This window comes from Alexandromys fortis, unplaced genomic scaffold (genome assembly GCF_014885135.2).
Source record: "Alexandromys fortis isolate MF-2015 unplaced genomic scaffold, M_Fortis_MF-2015_v1.1 scaffold_70, whole genome shotgun sequence".
In the NCBI taxonomy this organism is placed as follows: domain Eukaryota; kingdom Metazoa; phylum Chordata; class Mammalia; order Rodentia; family Cricetidae; genus Alexandromys; species Alexandromys fortis.
Window position 1 is genome coordinate 8,957,388 of NW_026067955.1, and position 22,314 is coordinate 8,979,701.

At 39.8% G+C, this 22,314-nt stretch overlaps 1 protein-coding gene across 6 annotated transcripts in view; it reads left to right on the forward strand.

The window, feature by feature from the left end:
- The first annotated feature begins 3,781 nt into the window (after positions 1-3,781).
- Csnk1g1 (casein kinase 1 gamma 1) overlaps positions 3,782-22,314 on the forward strand; it is a 116,301-nt gene continuing 97,768 nt past the window's right edge. Inside the window, exon 1 of one of the 6 annotated variants that reach the window (XM_050151891.1) lies at positions 3,782-3,941. The gene's annotated coding sequence lies outside the window, so the exon portion shown is untranslated. Of the gene's footprint in view, positions 3,942-4,148; positions 4,319-22,314 lie in introns of those variants that run through there. The other 5 variants (XM_050151886.1, XM_050151887.1, XM_050151889.1 and 2 more) reach the window with 5 other exon arrangements.

A 22,314-nucleotide genomic window follows, 5' to 3' on the forward strand; every position in this document is an offset into this window, starting at 1 on the left:
TAATGTTTTACTCTTTGTCACATATCCTGAGTTTCTCTGAATCACTTGTGCATCAATTGATTATTGCTTAGGCACAAAAAAGGTAAATCTGACTAAATTTCTTCTTTCTTGCTCTGAGTAGTCATCATAAACTATTCATTTCTAGTTTGGTGTTATTTTTAATCGTTTATTTTTATTTTATGTACATTGCTGTTTTGTCGGCCTGTCTGTCTGTGTGAGGCTGTCAGACCCCCTGGAACTGAAACTACTGACAGTTGTGAGTTACCACGTGGGTGCTGGGAATTGAATCCTGGTCTTCTGAAGAGCAGTCAGTGCTCTTAACTACTGAGCCATCTCTCCAGTCCCAAGTTTTTTTTTTTTTTTAATGTTTAGAGAAACCAGATGAACTCTAACAGTACATACTTTGTTTTATTGTTTATAACTCAGAATGGTCTTGAACTTGGTCCGCAATCTGTCTTCTGTGTGCTGGTGAGAATACAGGTGTGTGCTACTTAACTAGCACTCTAATGTGTTCAGCGCTAGTTACTCTAGAGTACTGAGTTTCGCAAAAAACCATCAAATTTGCTTTATTAAAAAAGACATTTATTTTATGTGTATGAATATTTTGCCTGTATGCACATATATATGTGCACCACATGCATACCTGGTATCATGGATCCCCTGGAACTGAAGTTTCAGGCAGTTGTGAGCTGCCACATGGGTGCTGAGAATTGAACCAAGGTCCTCTAGAGGAACAGCAAGTACTTCTAGCCACCGAGCCATCTCTCCACTCCCTTTGCTCTTTTTGTTGTTTAGTCCAGAGTGGGTTATAATTCATGTCAATCCTAACTCAGTTCTGAAGTGCTAGAATTACAGGCACCTGCTCAACTTAATTCATTAAGTCATTACAAAGAAAATAAAATTAAAAAGTGAATTTAAAGACAGGAGGCTGGAAGTCCCATATTAATCACATGATACAGGTACTATACTGGCTTTTTGAAGGCAACTAAGATCTAGCCTATGAACATAATATTCTACAGTTCATATTAAGAGTATATCCTAGCCCAGCCGAATAACTCAAAGGGAAGGGCAATTGCTGCTAATACCAAGCCTGGCAACCTGAGCTCAGTCTCTGGGATCAATCTGGTTGAAGGAGCGAAGGACCTTGAGCATATTCTAATTTCCACATTCATATGCCTACACCAAAATAAATATAATAATAAAAGAATATGGATTCCTGTAACATTATTTACAAAATTACAAAAGTGTAGTTAAACTCACACAAGTAGCTTTAGGTTAGGACTTTGCTACTTATCTTTCAAGGTCTCCAAACAATGAGTATTTGAAAATAAAAGAATTACAAAAGCTCATTTGATCATTTAGGACACAACTCAGTTTTTCAGACACATAGAAAAGTGAATTAAAAAAAAAAAACCCAGTTGGGTGGTGGTGGTGCACACCTTTAGTTCCACCCAGAACTTGGAAGGCAGAGGCAGGCAGATCTCTGTGAGTTTGAGACCAGCCTGGTCTATAGACCGAGTTCCAGGACAGGCTCTAAAGCTACACAGAGAAACCCTGTCTCGAGAAAACAAACAAAACAAAACCAAAAAAAGCCCCAAAGCAGTAAGGGAAGGAGCTAAACGCTGCTTATAAAGCACTCCAGTAGGGGTTGTGTTCTTCAAAGGTGTGTGCATTGCCAGGAGCTTAAGCTCATTGTTGAATATAATTTAAATTTTTTTTAATGAGACAGTAATTTCTATAGGCCCCGTTTTTATTTTTTTAATATTTATTTATTTATTATGTATACAATATTCTGTGTGTATGCCTGAAGGCCAGAAGAGGGTGCCAGACCTCTTTACAGATGGTTGTGAGTCACCATGTGGTTGCCGGGAATTGAACTCAGGACCTCTGGAAGAGCAGCCAGTGCTCTTAACCTCTGAGCCATCTCTCCAGCCCCCCGTTTTTGTTTTAAACCATAACCATGTTTTCGTTCTTTAAGTACATCATAAGCTGTTGCTCATTGGGCTCAAATTTGAATTTATTTTAGAAGTTAAAGGATCGTATTTACACCCGTTGGCAGTTGAAATAGTAAACTCTGGTAGTGCTTTATCACTCATCACTTGGAGCCAGGTGTGTGTGTGTGTGTGTGTGTGTGTGGTATCAGGCACACATGATAATGGCAGAGGTGGGGATATTTTAGGCTTATTAAACAACCTGCTACTGGTACATCAGAAGCTAAAGTAGTTCTCTAAAAGCTTTACTGAATTGATTACCTAGGATGAATCAATTTAATGTCATCCTATGGGTCTAGGAAATGAACAGAATTACCAAATCTAATTTTCTATCCTAGCTGAGGTGAACAACAGTCTACCAGTAATTTTGTGACTGATAAAATTGGGGCCTGCAGTTGCAAATCAGCAGGAAAATATTTCGAAGCTAAAGTTAGGAAAGCCAGTCCAGCCTGGTGATGCATGGTTTAAATTTCAGCATTCAGGAGGCAGAGGCAGGTGGATGGATCTCTTGAGTTCAAGGCCAACCAGGTCTCCACAGTTCAGGTCAGTCCGGGCTTCATAGTGTCCTGATTCAAAATATAAAGTCTCATGATGATTCCCGCCACCCAGGTTTCTCTTAAAATGTAATGACTGTAATTATACGGGTCATTTTATAAATGGTTTATAAGAGAGAGGGTTATTTTGTTGGCTTCTGCCCAACCATCGTTTACCGGTTTTTTTTTAAATGTGAGATTGAACCTAGTGCCCGAGGCATGCTAAGGAAAATGTTTTAAAACTCCCCATATAGACTGGGCTTTGTACTCCCTATGCTCTCTCCCTCTGGAGTCCAAGCATTACAGGCCCGCTTACCATGCCCACTTTAAATGAGGTTTTGCTCCCCACCCACTGCCCCCACCCGCTTTCTTCAGTGCCAGGGGATAGAACTAAGGACCTTGCCCATGCCAGGCAAGTGCTGTACCATAGAACTACATTCCCGGCCTTACTGAGGCTTTTTTATGGACAACGTTCTTGTTCACGGAATAGATATGATGGTTTATTCTGAAGGATTAGTTGTCTTCTTACACAAGCTTAGTTACTGGCATTCTTTACTCTTGCTTTGTTGTTTTAGGGAATAATTTTTCCCTGGTTAATTTACATGGAACGCCCACCTCCTTTAGATATAGCTACGTTATTTCCAGGTTACATATAAATACGCTAAACCTTTTTTTAATAAAACAAGCTAAGACGAAACTTTTCTTACCCTCTATTCGACTTCTGGGGCCGTTTCAGAACGAAATGCCTGCAAACGTCTGGTTGAACGACAGGAAATCCACCAGAGGGAGAAGCCTGCTAGACCAGGAGAAACTCCCGCTAGGGCCCTGAGAGAGGAGCTTTGGGAGGAGCCGCCGGGTTGGCCTAGGATTCGAGAAGAGGCGAGGAGGTGTGTGTAGTTTGGCGCTGGTGTTGGAGAATAGCTGAGGGAACCAGACTACCTGCGGCAGCGAGGCGTTTACTTGGTCTAATACTGCAAATTAAAGGTCTAAGGATATTGCCAAAGGAGAACACGAAGTTCCCGACCCACCGCCCAACAGTCCCAGAAGAAATGGGGGTGGGTATCTTTAAAGGCACTTCCGCTTAGCAACCCCACGCTGTTGCTAAGGAGGGGCTGCAGCATGGACGACCCGGAAGTGGTGATCTGAATTTCTCATTGACTGCTGAGGGTTTGTCCTATCAGGAGAGCCAGGATGCGCTGCGCCTCCTGGAGGTGGGTGGGACCAGCATTAGTACTTCCGGTTTGGCTCCGGCCGCCCCTCAACTCCTCTCCTCCCCCCCCCCCCTCCGCCTCCTCGTCTCCCTCCCGCTCCTGGGAAAGCGAAGCCGTCGCTTTAAGGGTGGCTGTGAGAATCACTCGGCGTCTCGGGGAGGGGACCGCGCCCGCCCCCTTGGAACCTCGGAGTGCGGCCGATACAGGTAGTTGCTCTGGCTTCGACTGGGTCTGGGAGACCAATCTGAGGAGATATGTGTATTTGTGTGTGCGTATGTGTGTGCGTGTGTGAGAAAGAGAGAGAGGGGCTTGGGGGGGGGGGCCCTTCTCCGGGGCGGGGCAGGGGACGCCGGGATCCGGGGTGGGGCACGGGCCTGTCTGTGGCGGGTTGCGGGGGCGGGATGGAGGAACCAGGGTCCTTGCGAGCGAAGAGTTGCGGGTGGTCGGTTAGACTCGGTCGCAGGAGGCTGCCTTTCTGAGGCAGAGACTTCGGTCAATGCAAACCGGGAGTTTCCCACCTGGAGTGCCCGCTCCCGCTCCGAAAGGGGAGGGAGGGGGAGCATCATTCAAGGCCGAAATCAGGGTACGGACTTTGCTGAATGGCTGTGGTCTTCCCATACTTCACACTGTCCGCGTCCCGGACCCTTTCTGCTGGGGCAGAGCCGGGCTTCGAGGACTTGTAGGGGTTTCGTGTCTGCTGGGCATCGCGGAGCCGCCCTTGGCAGAGCTAGGGCAGAAGAGTGGGTAATGAGACCTCCCTCCACCCAACTTCCGTGCGCTTCCCCCGCTTCTTCCTTTATTGCTCTCTCGCCCTGGCGCCCTATAGGAGCGGTTGTCCCCCAAGTGGGCACGCATCACATCATAAAAGAAAAGAGTGTGGAACTGGGTTTGTTGCCCCTGGATGGTATTTCGGATATTTGCAAATGGCCAGGATGGCATATTCTAGCAGTCTCCCGGAGCGATATGTATGTATCTGGTATGAATTTTCTTAGAAAAGTGCAATACTGGAAAGCATCTATTCAAACGTAGCCTTATAAATGTACATGCTTAAAACACGCACACAAATCCATATAAATGGAGGTCTAGATGAGACATGTTGAGGCAAGTTTTTCCAGCCTTTTTCATCTGCCAAACCTGTGGTTTAAACGAATCAGAAATACTCTCTTCATTTCTGTTTAGCTGACCGAATTGTAGGTAGTTTAGTGATATATGTCTTAGAACAACAAGTGAACATTTGGAGAGAGTCCCTCTCCGCTGTTGAGCTGTCTCTTAATCTTTTAAGGAGATAATTGTACTCAAGTGGAAATGTTGGCTTTGAGAAAGATAATTCTGGGAATGAATCAGCCTGCGCCTCTTGCGAGTTGTTGACCTTGGTCAAGTCATAGACTATAGCAGAGTTTCAGTCTCTTCACAAATAGGTGTTAAATTTTAATCAGTGTTATAAGAGAGGTGATTTTTTATATAACTCCATTTAAAACAAGCACCTTTGAATTTCAAGATTGTCATTACATAGTTAGAGTAGCCCAACTTAGTGGAAGAGGATTTTGAAAAGGGAACTGGATGGTAATGTTCAAAGAGAACATTTTGAGGGGTTTCTTTTTCTTTCTTTCTTTCTTTCTTTTTTTTTTTTTTTTTTTGGTTTTTCGAGACAGGCTTTGGAGCCTGTCCTGGAACTAGCTTTTGTAGACCAGGCTGGCCTCGAACGCACAGAGATCCGACTGCCTCTTCCTCTTGAGTGCTGGAGTTAAAGGAGAGAGCCACCACTGCCTAGCTTCAATAGTTTCTTAAAGCATGTAGTAAATACTGTATGTTTTTTATCTTGAAATGACCAAAGTACATTTGATAGATATTTCTCAGATAAACCACAGTTATATATGGATTGAAGTTAAAAAAATTATAAATAACTTATTTAAATCTTAACATCATGTCTTAAAGGCTGTTAGACTTGGAACATAAAATAGTAGTTGTAATTTTAAGATTAAGGTCAACATCACTTGCATGAGTCATCTTAGTTAGATTTAGTTTATAGTATTAGGAAAATTTAATTTAATTCTGTTTTGTTTTTTGAGACAGTCTCAGCATATAACTCAGGCTGACCTTGATCTTGAGACACTCTTTTCCTTTAAGAGCTGGGATTACAACTATATCTCACCTAGAGAATTCTTACATATAAACTGTAAAATAAATGAAAATACAATAAATTTTTCCCTTTAAATCTTTAGTCATCAGAATATAAAAATAACTTAGAAAATGAAATCTTGATAAATACTTATTTGCCTTGTGGATTTAAAATAACAGTTCTATGTAACTTATTATGTTGGGCTTTTCTTTTTCCTTGAGAAAGGGTCAGGGTTGGGGATTTAGCTCAGCTTCAGTAAAAAATAAAAGAGAGAAAGGGTCTCACTGTAGCTTTGGTTGGTTTGGAACATATTTTGTAGACCAGGCTTACCTGGAACTCACAGAGATCCATCTGCCTCTGCTTCCTGAATGCTGGGACTAAAAGCAGGCACCACCACACCCAGCTTATGTCAGATTTTCAACTAACAGGTTTTCTTTGTGGGTAGTAATTTGAAACATTTCAAATGTACTTTGTACTCAAAAGAGGCTGAATATAAATAACTTCCTTTAAGCCTGGCGGTGGTGGCGCACGCCTTTAATCCCAGCGCTCGGGAGGCAGAGGCATGCGGATCTCTGAGAGTTCGAGGCCAGCCTGGTCTACAAGAGCTAGTTCCGGGACAGGCACCAAAGCTACAGAGAAACCTTGTCTCGAAAAAAAAAAAACCAAAACTCCCTTTACTATTTTTTGCATGAAAAGTAGGTATGAGGTTTTCAGTCTGGTGTGACCTTTCAGAGAGGTTTGCACATTTTTTGTAAAATTGAGGGAAATTTTCAATATCTCTGGTTTTTTTTTTAAAGATATTTATTATGTATACAATACAGTGTGCTGCCTCCATGTATGTATGACTGCAGGTCAGAAGAGGGCACCAGATCTCATTGTAGATGGTTGTAAGCCACCATGTGGTTGCTGGGAATTGAACTCAAGACCTCTGGAAGAACAGAGGTCCTTAACCTCTGAGCCATCTCTCCAGCCCCTCAATATCTCTGTTTTAAGCTGAGTTGAAATTATGTTTTGCTATAGTTGAGGATTTTTGGCAAAATGATTCAAAATTTTAAATGGCCCTTTTTAGGGAGCAGTCTTAAATATAAATCTAGGGTTTTGCTATGTTTTTTGAATTCTTATTTTTCATGACTTTTTGAATCTTAAAGTTGAGATCACATTGTCTTTGCTTTTATCAGTGCCCATTTTTTAACCTGCCTTTTAAATAAAATGTTAATAATCCACTTATTTTCATATAAGGAATAGGATAATAGCTGTTGATATGAAAATTCTGCCTAAATTATATTCCATACATGCAAAAATGTTGGAGATACTTTCTGTGGTGACCAATCCAAAGACCTTTGCAGTTGTCAGTTGTGTAATTTGCTTGTGAGGGAATTTTAAAACTACTGGCTCTCCTTTGAGCATGTCTTTGATAGTCTTAGAAATTTAGACATGATAGAGGAGGTATATGTAGGGAAATATACACACATATATACATTCGTACATACACACCATCTAGTAGAATCATAGACTAAGCAAAGTAGTTAATTGTATTGTGCTGCTTTTAAATCATGAATAAAAGAGTTATTGTGGGAATGTTAAAAGTTATTTTAAGGGGCTGGAGAGATAGCTCGACAGTGAAGAGCATGGGCTGCTCTTTAATTCCCAGCACGCACATGGCAGCTCACAACTGTCTGTAATTCCAGGTCCAGGTGATCTGACACCTCCACACTGATGCACCATAAAAAAAATTTTTTTTTTACAAAGTCCAGAAAATACTTTGTTTTTTTACTTCAGCCACATGACTGTTCTCTCCTGAGCTTGTTTCTAACAGTATATTTTAATAAAATAATTAGCTTTTTATCAAGTTAAGTAATCTTTATATTAAGAAAAAAGACAATGTAGCTAGAATTTTTATGATTATTTTTATTTTATTTGCCTTGGTATTTTGTCTGCATGTGTATGTGAGGGGGCCAGATCTTGGTCTTACAGACCAGACCGTTGTTAGCTGACATATGAGTGCTGGGAATTGATTCCAGTCCTCCGGAAGAACTGAGCCATCTCTCGAGCCCCCATAGTTAGATTTCAGTACGACCAATTTTTTGATAAAAACTTCTTCAGTGTTTTTACATACATAGTAGACTTTCCTGGAAGAACCTTGAATTTGTAAAATGATAGTTTTTCTCTTAATAGCTAACTCTACCCATTCGTGCCTAATATAGAATCTCCGAGAAGCTGGGGAAAAAAAGAGTGAATTTACTTGAGAATTACCATTTTAAGTTTTATAGATTACTTATTTAGAAAGCTAAATTGGATTTTGACATTATTGGGATTGTGTTCAAGATGGACTAAGGGAAAAAATTAGATGCCATCTGTTTCACATTCCTTCTTTGCTCGCCCCTTCCATATTTTATGGCTTTGAATTCATCAGATTATTTTTCAAAAATATAAACCTCCAGTAGATTTGGATTATATAATATCAACTCCTCTCAGCGAATGTGTAACTAAATGACTTGGATTGTTATGTTGCTGTATAGGACAATAGGAGGCATTGCTTCAAGATAATTGTTGAATTATTTAATATTTTCTGTGTGTGAGTTAGCTTCTTGTATCTTTTTTATTATCTTGGTAAATGTTTGTTTGTTTATTAGTCCAAGCTGACTTCAAACTTGCCATGTAGCCCATCTGGCCCTAAGTTTTTGATCCTGCTGCCGATGTCTCACAAGTGTTAAGATTACAGGCTGTGCCACCAGGCCCAGCACTGATAAACCATTTTTCTTGTTCCTGCTTACTGTAGTCTAATTTTGGTGAAAGCTGTGTTAAAGAAAGGAGAGTATTAGAATAAATGATACTGTTAGACTAAATCTTTATTCACTTGATAGATCACAGCCAGCAAAAGTCTGCTGAGAATTTTTATTTAGTGACAAACCCACTTTATAGCCTCTTGTAGCAATAGTTTTTCCTTACCTATATACTGTAGCTTAGTTTTCATCCAAAATGTGTGCCCAGTTCAATTTGGATTATTTTGGCAGGCAGGTTCTAGTCACATTTGAATCTAAATAAACCCCAGGGAGGGGCTATTGGACTTCCACAACTGAAAAAAAAAGCATACCTTGCTGAGGTTATAGTAGTTTGTACTTAGCATGGCCTGAGAGAGCCAGGCATCTGAGAGATAGGCTGTAAAGGAGAACTAACGTGGTATCCCAGAAATGGCCTGAAGGAGAGCCATCTGGACAGAAGAGAGTTGCGCGCTTGTCTCCAGCAGGAATGTTCTGGTGAGGTAGGAAGACAGATGGACTATCTACACCACTGTATTCTGTCCCTCACTTAGAAGCTTCAAGTGGGCAGTGTAGTTATGTGGGGGCTGGGATGCCAGGGATAGCAATTGTTCTTTCTTTGCCTGTCACAATGGAGGTGTGGACATTCTGGGAAAGGATTTTCTCTTGGCTTTTACAGCATGGTCAGAGAAGGTGGGTGGACAAAATAGCTATTGCCTTTTTCACCAGAGAGGATTTGGTACAGTACCTCTTTTAGTGCTTGGGGAAGTCAGAGTACTACAGTTTGATACCTTCATCAAAATGCTGCATAAATTTTCTAGGAGACATAGCATTGGATCTATGTCCGTTTCTCCTACACATACTAACTCCTTATTCAGTAAAAAGGACTTCTGGGCCTCTCAATAAAAGTATCAGAGATTTACATCCTCTTTTTTTACTGCTCTGGCTGGCCTGGAACTCACTGAAGAGGTCTGCCTGCCTCTTCCTCCTAAGTGCTGGGATTAAAGACATACGCTACTACCACTCAGCTGATTTGAAAAATGAAATTTATGCCCTGGTAATGCTGAAGAGGATGTAAATCAGCTGGGGGACTGGAGAGATGGCTCAGCTCTTAAGAGCACTGCCTGTTCTTTCTAAGGTCCTGAGTTCAATTCCCAGCAACCACCTGGTGGTTCACAACCATCTGTAATGAGATCTGGTGTCCTCTTGAGGAAGAGACCTGGTCAGTTGTCCTCATCAACTTAGAATATGAAACCCAATATGGACAAGTTCAACAGAACCATCATTTTATGGGCTGCCCATGCATGCTTACATCCTCTTAATAAGTCATGAACTACTTGTGATTGGCAATGAGCAAAGGGGTGTGTGCATGCACTCAGTGTGTACTTGAATGTCTGTGATAATCAGATTGCATTTCAGATTCCTACTAGTTTTCCAGTTGAATTTTTGGTCCATTTCCCAGTGGTCATTCTGATGAAGATGTGAGTGAATAGAGGCATGATCAATGCCAGGGAAAAGGAGCGGGTATTGGCTTTTTGTTTTTACTTTTCTAGAATTTCTGTAGCCTACAATGGTACCATTTGCCATGTATGGCTGTGTATGCCTTACTGTGTTTTTCTTTTATTAATATTTTTACTAGCTTTGACTTACAGAATAATTGAGCAGATAGTACAGAAAGTTCTATTTATGTCTCCTTTTAAAAATAGTTTCACCTATTCATTTCCTATTTTACATTAGTACGATGCGTTTGTGACAATAAATGTGTGGGTACATTGCTAACTGCAGCCCATAATTTCCTTTAGGATATGTTTTGCCTTCTTTGGTTTTGAAGGCTTGTAGAAATACCTACCTTTACAGCACCCTCCCCTCACTTGTGAGAGAAAGAAGGTTTCACCCTGTAGCGCTGGCTTGGAATTCACTAGATAGGCTAGTCTGGCCTTGAACTCATAGATTTGCCTGCCTTTGCCTCCCGAGTTCTGGGACTGTCTATTCTGGGCAACGGGACTGTCTATTCTCGGCCACATCTATTTGTTTGTTTGTTTTTAGATAAACTCTCACCTTGTATAGACCGGCCTTGAACTCCTGATCTTCCTGCCTCCCACCTTTCAAGTGCTGGGACGTTGACGTCTGCTCACTTACGTGTGTGCTTGTGGAGGCCAGAGGTCAGTGTTGGCTGTCTTCAGTTATTCTCTTTTTGTTTTAATTACTTAATTAGTTTTATGCATGTGGATGTCTCACATCAGAGCCCTAAGAGTTATAGCTGGTTGTGAACTGCCAAATGGGTGATAAAAATCAAACCAGGACCTCTGGAAGAGCTGCTTTAAAACACTCAGCCAGTGCCTTTAACTACTGAGCTATCTCTCCAGCCTTCCCACTTGATTTTTTGAGACAAGGTCTTTCACTGAATCAAGGGGTCACCTATTGGGCTAGCACTCACATGGCAGCTCACTATTGCCTATAATTTCATTTCCACCTCTGGGGACACTGCACATAGTGCACAATCAGGTGGACATACACACATGTAAAAAAGAAAACTTTGTGTGTGTATGATGTGTGGACATGTGTGAAAGGACACCTATGTATAGTTGGTTCTCTCCTACCTCTGCCTGTGCCCCCAAAATAGAACTCATGATATCCGGCTTGAGTGGTAAGTGCCTTTACCCACTGAACCATCTTGCTGGCCTATTTTTAATTTTTTCTTTTTAAAGATTTATTTATTTATTGTGTATACGGTATTCTGCCTACATTCATGCTTGCAGGCCAGAAGAGGGCACCAGATCTCATTACAGATGGTTGTAAGCTACCATGTGGTTGCTGGGAATTGAATTCAGGACCTTTAGATGAGCAGGCGGTGCTCTTAACCACTGAGCCATCTCTCCAGCCCCGCTATTTTTAATTTTTTTAAAAAAATCTTATTTATTTTTGTGTGAGTTTTACCTGAGTTTATCGTATGTGCATAATGTTCCTTTCTGTAGTGCCTGTTGAGCCTAGAAAAAGGTATCCCCTGGAACTGGAGTTTTAGATGATTGTGAGCTGCTATGTGGTGCTGGAAACTGAACCCAGATCCTTTGGAAGAGCAGCCACTGCTCTTAATCAGGGACCCTTCTCTTCACCCTACTCCCATTTTTTAATGTTATAAAGTCTAATTAGTAATTTCCCTCCATGGATAGTATTGGTGTTGTCTATAAAATTATTGCTGACCCCAAGATTTTCTCCTGGACTATCTTTATACATTTTCATTTTGCTGTTTATATTTAGGTCTGTCTTCTGACCTCTGAAGGCACTGGGATTGCATGCGGTCCACACACTCATATATTTTTAAAAATATCTTAATAAACTATTGTATTATTTTTCTTTCTTTTCTTCTTTTTTTTAATGAGACAGGGTCTCATTATGTAGGCCAGGCTGACCTTGAACGCACAAAGGTCCATCTGTCTCTGTCTCCCCAGTACTGGAATTAAAGGCCTGTGACATCAGCTTTAGTTTCTAGCAAATTATATTTCATATTCTAGATAGAAGTCAGCAAGTGCCAAAGTAATGGTGAGGTTATCATAGCTTGTATTTAGTGAGCAAATATTTGGTTGTATTAAAATGAATCTTACCGTATTTTTGGTATAGTGGGAATAACCTGCTAATTAATGCTATAAAGCAATACCTGAATTTTGCTTTTATATGATAGTGTATTTATAAAACTAGAATGGCATGTTATGTAAAAATTAAAAGTACAGATTAATATGCATCTGGTGAATTCAGGGCTTGAAGGATGCACATCTGTTGAGAAAACAAATTATACAACTATTCAGGGCTTTAGCGTCTTTAAATGTGTGTGCTTTGATTCTTTAATTGTTTTGAAACATTCTTTAATGGATTTAGAAAAGCCATTTGCTCTAAGGAAGCAACTTAGGAAGCCATTTGGAGACTATTAATTATCGATATTAATATTTTCTCTCCAGTTTATCTAGTAGGGAAGGAAGGAATTAACTGACTCAAAATGAGTTTGTTGTATAACTATATTTAAAAAGGAGAGGATATAATTTCCTGAATTGAATATACTAGAAATATTTTCAAGCTTTGAGTTCTTTTTTTTTTTCTTTTGGATTTATTTAATTATGTGTATAGTGTGCCTGCTTGTATCCCTGCAGACCAGAAGCGGGGTACCAGATGTCTTTACAGATGGTTGTAAGCCACCATGTGGTTGCTGGGAATTGAACTCCGGACCTTTGGAAGACATGGCTCTTAACCTCTGAGCCATCTCTCCAGCCTGTAGCACGAATAATAAAAACCCAGAGATAGATAATGGGTTTCAAGCTGAAAGATCAGAGAAGCAAAGCAGCCAACCACTAGAGAACTTTTACCTCTAGGAAATCTTCAGGGTGAGTTCCTGTCTCATCCCGCCTTGTTTTCCTTTCTAGTGCTGGTATTAAAAGCATGCACCACCACTGCCCTGCCCCTATGGCTAACTACTGTGACTGCTGGGATTAAAGGTGTGTGCCACCACTGTTTGGCCTGCATGGCTGACTAGTGTGGCTAGCTTTGCACTCTGATCTTCAGGCAAGCTTTATTTATTAGATCATAAACAAAATGTTACTATATTAGTCCCAGGCTCCGAATTCTAAATTGAATCAATACTAATGAGGAACTAATGTTGGAGTTGCTACCCTGTATCCGTCACTATGCTTGTACTATAGTGATAAAAAACTGAAGATATGGTGTGTACTTTTATTGATTAAGTTGGAGAAAGACTTCAAAGGTAGAGTAGCAAGTGCAAACTTGATACAATCTCTGAGTACTTCAGGAATATAAAGGGGCGATAATTCTGATGGGAAGGAGAGTCAGGCTAGAGAACTTCATTAAATTCACCAGGGGAAGCTTATTCATCCAGGGAGAAAATACATTCATTCATTCATTCTGGAGACAAAATTTTTATATTTCTTCATGTTGGTGTAGCTCATGTTGACCTCAAACTCAATTTTTTTCTGCTCCAGTCTCCTGAGTGTGGGAATATCTGTAGATGTTAAAAGCCTATCCAGGATCTGGTAAGATGGCTTTGAGGGTAAAAGTGCTTGCTGATTTCTATTTAGCCACAAACCTGTGTAAGATGAAAGGAAAGACCCAACTCCACAAAATTGTCCTCTGACTTGCACATGTGCTCCGGCATGTGCACACACACATGTCCTTGACAGACAGACAGACAGACACACCAATAAACAAATGTTTAAAAACCAACACTTTTCAAATGTTTGTAGTTGGGCAGGCAGTATTGAGAGCCATAGGGCTTAGAGGATAACTATGATTTGATTTTGTAAGAAAGTGGGTTAGAGTAACTAAAGATGAGGATTAATAGGGCACATCCCAAGGTACATTTGATAAAAATCAAAACTATTCCTAATATAAGGAGAAGTAAGTATAAGGTGGCAGAATAGGGTCTGTTTTGTTGCTGGCGGTGGGGTGAGGGTGGTTTGAGATGAGGGTTCTCTCTTTTGGAGCCTTGGCTATCCTGGAACTCTATTGACTAGACTGGCCTCAAACTCATAGAGATCTTTCTGCCCCTCCCTCCTGAAGCTGGGATTATATCACAATTTGGCCAGGGTCTGGACTTTTGGTTTGTTTCTTTAAAGTGGTGCTGGTGGCTTTGCACTTTTCCTCTTATTTCAACCTCCCGAGTGATAATTATCTAATTTTTGCCCTGTGATTTATTCTTGGAATTATAGGCTTTTATGTATTTGTCTTTTTTGTTTGCAGCCTTTTTTGTTTGATTTTTGTTTTGTTTTGTTTTGTTTCAGACTGAGTTTTGCAGTGTAACCCTGGCTGGCTTGGAACTTGCTATGCAGACCAAACTGGCCTCTAACTCATAAGAGGTCCACTATCTCTGTCTCCCAACTGCTCGGACTAAAGACATATGACACCATCCTCTGTAGCTATCATGTCTTAGCTAGCAACATCAGCATCAGCTGAAAATTTACTATAAATGCACATTTTGGGGTTTTTTTTTTGAGACAGGGTTTCTCTGTGTAGCCCTGCATGTCCTGGAACTAGCTCTGTAGACTAGGCTAACCTCGGACTCACAGAGATGCACCTGCCTTTGCCTCCCAAATGCTAGGATTAAAAGTGTGCACCACCACCACTGAGTGCACAGAATTATTCTTAGTCATGAAGACATGAACAGTCAACAGAGTCAGCAAAATATACTTATTCCACATGTGCATGGATTTATGATTTGTTGATTTTACGCGGATGAGACTTGCTGTCTAACGTTCGGATGCGTGTCTTTGAAATGGTTGAGTAGTTGACCTTTAGTACTGTGCACCTTGGACTCTTTACTTGCTTTAAAAACCCAAGGGTTGGGAGCTAGAGAGATTGCTTAGAGGTTAAGAGCACTGACTGCCCTTCCAGAGGTCCTGAGTTCAATTCCCAGCAACCACATGGTGTGGCTCATAACCATCTATAATGAGATCTGGTGCCCTGTTCTGGTGTACAGGTAGAACACTGTATACATAATAAATAAATCTTTAAAAGAAAACTCCAGGGTTAAATGATTTTTGAGAGTTGGTAGGTCTTTGATAACTGATCTATGGGGCTAGTAAGCTTGGAGATAGATCGAGATGGTTAAAATATGTAAGTCCCGAGAAGTCATTCTGTCTTTTTTTTTTCCTTAAGATGAGGTCTCAAACAGGTATCTCTGGCTGTTCTGGAAATTGCTCTGTAGACCAGGCTGGCCTTGAACTCACAGAATTCTGCCTGTGTCTGCCCCCCCCCCCAAGTGCTAGGATTAAAGGTACGTGACATCATCTTACCTCAGACTCTTGAGTGCTAATTATTTCCTCCTTGTGATTTCTTCTTGGTATTGTTGGTATTGAATGTGCTTTTTGCCTTTTATATATTTATGAATTCTCTGTTTTTTGTTTGCTAATTGTTGTCTAGTTTCATTCCATTGTGATTATAAAGAATATTTTGTATGGTTTGTCTCTTAAATTAAATTTTAAAATATACTGTGCTTTGTGGCCTAACATCACTCATGGGTACATTGCACATACATTTTTAAAAATGTGAGCCAGGCAGTGGTGGCACTCGCCTTTAATTTCAGCACTTGGGAGGCAGAGGCAGGTGGACCTCTGAGTTTCAGGACAGCCATGACTACAACAAAGAAACCCTGTCTTTGACAAAAAATTGTGGGCTAGTGGGAGGGCTCAATAGATAAAGGTATTTGCCCCAAGCCTCGCAACCTGAATTCAATCTCTGGGACCCACATAGTGGAAGGAGAGAACTGACTGTTTCAAGTTGTTCTCTGACCTCCACACGTGTGCTGTGGCATGAATGCACCACATGTGTATACACAAATAAGTGAAGTTTTACAAAACTATGTTTTTTTGAGGAAGGACTTTGGCTGTTTAGCTTTTATTTTCTCTCTTTATCTTTTTTGTTTGTTTCTGTCTCTTTTTGCAATGTTTTTCCCTGCAATTATATTTTCTACTCATCTCTTCTGGACACTCCCTTCTCCCGAATAGTTGTTTGTAGAATGCGCTTCCAAAGTATATTTCAAAGTCATTTATTGTATGTGACTATTTAAATCTATTCCATTAACTTAATAAATATTTATTATTTTGAAAAATTTTCCTTAAATACAGAAAAGAAAAAAAATGGAAAAGTCCCCATTTTCAGAGAGAGAGAGGAGAGAGAGAAAGAGAGGAGAGAGAGAAAGAGTGTACCAGGCTTTTTTTGGGGGGGGGGGGCCACCAACCAGCTCCCAAATCAGGACGTGGAGACTCACTATCAGTTATAATGCTCAGCCTTATCTTAACTCTTATTGTAATCTGTTCTTCTTTTATCTACATTTGCCTCAGGATTTTTTACCTTTCTTTTTCCTTCCTTCCTCCCTCCCTCCCTCTTTTTCTTTCTCTGTATATCTTTCCTGCTGTCTCTTGCCCCAGGTGTGTCCCTCTCTCCATCATTCTCTTCTCTAGAGCATAGATTTCTCCTCCTCATTCTCTGCCTCCCCACACATCCCTCTCCTGCCTAGCTACTGGTACTGTTCAGCTTTTTATTAGACCAATCGAGTGCCTTAGTCAGGCAAGGTGAAACAAATATCACACATCTTTACATCATTAAATACAGCATAAACAAATATAACACATCTTCACATAGTTAAAGTAATGTTCTGCAGCAGAAACAAATGTAACGCATCTCTACCTAGTTCAAATAATATTCCGCAACAGAAGAGAGAAACAGACAGACACAGAGAGAAACTGCTAGGTTTGGCTGTTTTTCTATTAGGATATTCCCACAGTGCTTAGCCTGGCCATTAACAGCTCTGATTAGCCTTATTTGCTAACGTAGGAGCTGAGTATCTACTCTAGAAATGTGAGATTTGCTCAGTGTAACTAGCATTTAATAAAGAATATCTGCTTTTACTGCATTTTATATAGTTAACAGTTTTCTTTAGATCTTGACATTTTAGCTTTCTCACAAGCAAGGCTGTGCAATACCTTGAAATTTAGCTTCTTGTTAGGACAGCACCGACAGCATAAATGTCTTTACGCACTCAGCTATGATTAAACTGAGATTAGTCCTTGAATTACTGCCTTGCAGTTACTAAGCATACTTTCAATTTGAGTTGCCATGCTTACCAGTACTGATTTCAGAACCATTGGTATTTGTGTGTGGAGCAGGTTAGGACAATAAATTTTTTTCACTTTACTTTAAAACTTTTTAAAGTTTTTCAAGCATTTTATTACTTACGTTTGAATAGTTATGCCAGTTTATGATTAAGAAATATTGACTTGGGTTAGGGGCTTACCTCTATTTAGAATTCAGAATTTTTAGTTCTTAGTTCATCAACATTCCATTCGTTTTCATAGGATATTCTTTCTATTCAACTTTGCATTTCTTGAATATTTTTCTTTTCATACTGAAGTATATTAGGATATACTAGATTATTCAGATCCATCAAATACATTTTTATTTGGGAAGAGCCAAACATCAACTCTCCTTAGTCCTTACCACTTAAAGTATATTCCTTACATTGTTAGGAACTCCCACTTTTAGAATTACCAGTCACAAAAATGGGAGAATTTCATTGTACTTTAACTAGAGTGACTGAAAGAGAGTTCACACCTCTAGTTGAGATAATTCTAGTGTGCTCAATAAAAAATGACATGTTCCATATCAATAATATAATCATTAATAGTAAAGGGCTAGTCCTAGAAACAGGGTATCATATGGAACTTAATTTTCCAAAAACTATAGTATATATAACATATATGATTTTATAACATTGAATTTAATGTAATTTAGTTGTAATGTCAGGGGTATAAAAGATACAGTAGTATTACTTTTGACATAATGTATATTTTTCTTATATGTATGTAAAAACACTAATTAAATGTGTATGTGTGTGTATGTGAGTATGTCTGCCTGTGAGTATATGTGTGTGTGTGTGTTGCATCCATATATGCGGAGGACATCAAGTGTCTTCCTCTGTCGTTCTCTACCTTCTGCCTTCAGACAGGTTCTCACTAAACTGGAAGCTTGCTCTTATGGCAAGGCTGTCTGACCAGGAAGTTGTCAGGATCCACCTTTCTCCGCTGCCCAGTGCTGGGTTTCACGCAAGCACAGTCATTCATGCTTGGCTCTTTTTAGGTGGGTGCTTAGGACTTGAACTCAAGTCCTCATATTTTCATAGTAAGCATTTTTTATTAGCTAACTTGTCTCCCAAGCCTCACTTTTTTCTTTCCTTTTTTTTCTTTTTGTTGTTTTTGTTTTGTTTCTTGAAAGAGGGTTTCTCTGTGTAGCCATGGCTATCCTAGAACTCCCTCTATAGACCAGGCTGGCCTCAAACTCAGAGTGCTGTGATTAAAGTTATGATACACCACTACCAGACTACTAGTATTTTTTTTATGGCAGTAATTTTCATTGAACTCTTGGGTGTTCCTTTGAAAATATAATTTTAATTTAAGCAGTAATATTCAACTATCATAAACAGTAATAACTCTTCAAGACTTTCAACTATTATAGGGTTCTACAAAGTTAAAACATGGCCATTGCTGAAAGCTTCAATGTTTTAAAACTTTATAACAAGGTATAAATATTTCTTAATATTACTATAGGGAAATTTTAAGTTTGGTATTTTAATATTTTGTGGGTTTGTTTTTCTGTGGAATTTTGTTACTGTTATTTTTGAGACAGTTTCAGGTAGCCTATACTGTCTTTGATTTCATTTGTCTGTGGGATTTTTTTACTGTTGCTGTTGATGATTTTCAGAGTTTTACATAGCTTGAACTGTCATTGAACTTACCATGTGCTGATTATTCTGCCTCTATCACACAGATGCATGTGGAGGCAAAGGTGAACCTTGGGTGTCTTTTTGCAGCAGCTTTCCACCATGTTTTGTATTATTTAAATTATGTATAGGGGTGTTTGTGTGTGTGCACACATGTGGAAGCCAGAGGTGTTGAATCCCCCTAGAGCTGAGTTACAGTTATGAGCCGCCTGATATAGGTGCTAGGAACTGAACTCAGGTTCTTGGAATTGAACTCACGTCCCCTGGAAGAGTAGCAAATGCTCTTAACTGTAACTGGAGGTTTCTCTCCTGCCTGCCAGTTCCCAAATACCCATTCTGAGGCTTAATATTAATTACAAACTGTTTGGCCTATGACTTGGGCTTATTGCTAGCTAGCTCTTACATCTTAAATCAACCTATTTATTAGTCTATGTATTGCTTCATGGCTTTGGCATTACCTCACATCTTGTTTCTCCAGTGACTGCTGGCATCTCCCTGACTCTGCTTTTCTTCTCCCTATGTATCTGTTTGGACTGCCTGGCTCTATTCTGCCTGGCTATTGGCCAAATCAGCTTCTCTATTAACCAGTGGTAATAAAACATATTCACAGCATATAGAAGGGCATCCCATATCACCTAACCACTGACCCATGTCTCCGGTCCAAGATTTATTTTTGTTCTTATTTATTTGTGTGTCTGTGTGCACATTTGCCCTCAGAGTTCAGAAGAGGATGTCGGCTTTGCTATGTAATCTTGGCTGACCTGGATCTAACTATAGATCACACTGGCTTTGAATTCATAGAAATCCATCTACCTCTGTCTCCTAAGTGATGGGATTAAAGGTGTGCACCAAAAGTTGTTTCTCCTTAATTTTTTTAGACTTATTTATTTGACTTTATATGTATGTGTATCATATGTGCTCCTGATGCCCATGAAGGTTAGAAGAGATAGTCAGAACCTCTGGAAATGAGGGTTGTGAGGTACCATGTGAGTGCTGGGAATTGAACCTGGGTCCTCTGGAAGAGCAGCTAGTCTTTTTAATGTCTCAGTTATCTCTCTAGCCCCAAAGGTTTTGTTTGTTTCTTCATTTGAAATAGGGTCTCACTATGTAGTGAAGCTCAGAGACAGAAATTGGGGTTCAACCTGAAGGTCAGAAAAACAAAACAGTCACCCACTGGCTCTTACCTCAATCTCAGTCCAAAAATGGTCCTCCTCCAGGAAACCTCAGAATGAGACTGAGAGTTGTCTCTTCCCATTTTATAATCCTCTCTAGTTCTGGGATTAAGGGCGAGCACCACTAACACCTGGTTTCTGTGGCAGGCTAGTGTGGCTACTGGGATTTAAGGTGTGTGTCATTGCTGCCTGGTCTGTAAGGGTGGTCAGTATGGCTGTTTTACTTTTCTGATCTTCATTTAAGCTTTATTTATTAAAATACAAATGAAATGCTACTACAATGTAGCCTTGTGGGTCTAGAACTCACTTTATACAGTACAGCAAGTTGGCATTAAACTCACAGAGATCCACCTGTCTTTGCCTCCAGACATTGGGCTTAAAGGCATGAACCACCACATTCAGATCTTTTTATTTTAAGTTTCATGTATGTTTGTGGCATTGTGTACATGAGTGCAGGTGTCCTTGTAGGCCAGAGATGTCAGATTCCCTTATAGTTGAAGTTACAGGCATCTGAGCTGCGTGATGTGGGTGCTGGTAACTGAACTCAGGTTTTCTGCTCTTAACTGATGAGCCATCTTTCCCCTCTCCCACCTTGATTTTATAGACTATGTCTTTCTCTAGGACCTGGGACTTATCACTTAATTGAGTTTGCTATCCAATCAACCCTAATTTATGATTCATCTCGTCTGCCTCTGTTTCCCCAGCACTTGAATTATTTTTATGTGTCATTATGCCTGTCTTTTTACTTGGGTGCCTGAGACTAAACTCAGGCCCTCATACTTCATCACTAAGACTTTATAGACTGGGCCATTTCCACAGCTTCCATCATACTATAATTCTTTGATAAAGAAATTTGGTGAGGGTCATGGAACCCAGTACTTGGGAGGCAGAGGCAGGTGTATTTTTGTGAGTTTGAGGCCAACCTGATCTACAAGGTAGGTTCCAGACCATCCAGGGCTGTTATATAGAGAAACCCTGTATCAGAAACAAACAAACAAATAAACAATTCAGTATAGCGTCACAGAAAAGAAGGGGAAAGTTTCTGGCCCTATTACAGTTGTAATGAATAAAGGTAAACTAGCTTTTAAGACAGAGTAAAGCACAGTTGAGTTCTTTTCAGGGTTATCAGTTCAATGTGAATGTGGAAGGCCCAACTCCTTCAGCCCTGTGTTTGGTTCTGAAAAGAGGTCTCTTATTAAGTTAAAGATATTTTGTGTCTAGCTACTTTTATTTAATAAGCTCTGCCTTTTCATAAGCTACCTTAAAGCTGTTTTATAGAATGAACAGGTTTAAGGGTATAAAGAACTCCTGGTGGGTAGTTCCACATCTCTGATTAGATTGGTTTTTTGTTCTTTAGAGGTCATTCCTATTCTATCAATAAAGAAATTGAGGCATTTATGCCATATATTCCTGGATTTGATGCCCATTGCTTTACTATTTCAACCCTTCTGTGAGTCAATATTTTCTCTACTCTTGACCTTTTTTTTTTTGTTGTTGTTGTATTTGGTTTTCATTTTGTTTTATTTTTTTGAGACAGGGTCTTTCTGTGTAACAGCCCTAGTTGTCCTGGAACTTGCTCTGTAGACCAAGCTGGCCTCGAACCCTACCCTTGATCTTGTTAAACCATACTTACTTCTCTATAGCGGAGATATGCTGAAATAATAGTCATTTACTTGTTATTAATTGCAGAGCATTTACTTTTATTAGCACATTGCAGTATTGAGATTGCATTGGTTTGGGCCATAAAATATATTTCTGAGTAATTTTTGATAGGCTACAAAGAATGAGATGTATGTAGCTTTAAATTTTTTAAGCTTTCTGTACCAGTAGAAATTGACCCACATCCTGAAACAGTGAAAGGAGAGACTTTATTAAGGATGGCGTTAAGTTGCATATTTGTATGAAAAATTTTTTAACCGAGAGTAGAAAAGAAAGCTAGCCAGTTTAAAATTGTAGTGTTGCTCATTTTGCTGCATGAATAATATAATAAAAAAATGAGGAAAATGAGAATTTCACTACTCTAAATCACTATTCTGTTATTCAGTATTGTCTATATTTATATCAGGTTAGTATTTTATAATAAAAGGTTTTATAATTTCATAATAAAATTTAGATTTTAGCCTGGTGGTGGTGGTGCACACCTTTAATCCCAGCACTCGGGAGGCAGAAGCAGGTGGATCTCTGTGAGTTTGAGGCCAGCCTGGTCTACAAGAGCTAGTTCCAGGGCAGGCTCCAAAGGCACAGACAAACCAT